This window comes from Bison bison, unplaced genomic scaffold, assembly GCF_000754665.1.
Source record: "Bison bison bison isolate TAMUID 2011002044 unplaced genomic scaffold, Bison_UMD1.0 scf7180017863660, whole genome shotgun sequence".
Classification (NCBI taxonomy): Eukaryota; Metazoa; Chordata; class Mammalia; order Artiodactyla; family Bovidae; genus Bison; species Bison bison.
Genome location: NW_011494232.1, coordinates 17365 through 18255, shown reverse-complemented (window position 1 = coordinate 18255; position 891 = coordinate 17365). Strand labels below are relative to the sequence as shown.

The 891-nt window shown below is 53.2% G+C and overlaps 1 protein-coding gene across 1 annotated transcript in view; it reads right to left on the bottom strand.

The window, feature by feature from the left end:
* The window catches only part of SASH3 (SAM and SH3 domain containing 3), a gene marked incomplete at its 3' end in the record, with an annotated part of 13123 nt that overhangs the window by 1572 nt on the left and 10660 nt on the right, over window positions 1-891 (bottom strand). The gene's annotated exons all lie outside the window — the stretch shown is intronic.

Here is an 891-nt window from a genome sequence, read left to right as displayed (position 1 = left end):
GGTCATAGGGGCTGGGAGTGAAGTCAGTGTGCACTCGTGCCCGGCCACAGAAGGGGCCCGTGTATTGCGGTGCAGTCGATTCCTCCCCAAGGTTTCCAGAACCTGGGCTGGGGCTGCAGAGTTCACTGCCTGCAGGAAATGGGTGGGGAGGAAGGTCATCTTTGTCCCCAGGACAGCTGGGGCAGTGCCCAGCTGGTACCTTTCAGGGGGTCTGGCTAGAAATCCCAAGGGAAGAAAACTGAGCTCCTAGAAGTCTCACACTGCAGAAGTGATTCTGAACCAACCTCTCCGCCACCCTGACGAGCATAGCTTCAGGGGCCCCAGGCATGAAAATAGTTGATCATAAGAGGATCAAAGACTGGGCAAATTGGGAGGGTCTCTAGAAGCCAACTGGGCCAACACCCAATGAGCAGATGAGGAAAACTGAGACCAGACAGGCTAAGTGAACTGCCCAAGGCATCTCACCTTATAATTGGCAGCCCTGGGTCTGTTAGACTCCAGGATTCCTGACTCCCACTCCAGGGCTCCTGGAAGTCACCTTCCAACAAGAAGCCACACCGTGCATCAATATTTTTCTTTGTCTACTTAATAAGACTCAGTGTCTAGCTACATCACATGGAAACTCAGATTCTGAGAAGGGCAGGATGAAGGGCAGAAGTGACTTTTAGTTGGGGTAAGGAGGTGTCTTTGGAGCAAGAGAAACATCAGAGAATTTGGAACTAATCATAAGGGTAAGAAAGGCAGTGCCTCTGTAGGTCTGCAGCCCACAGCTTGCAGAACCTCATTCAGGCAGGGCTGCTGAAAGCTCCTGTCCAGCCCCAGGGACATCTAGACGATGCCAAGTGGAGCCCCGGGCCCAGCAAACCAAGGGCTGGTGTCTAGGAGGCAGAA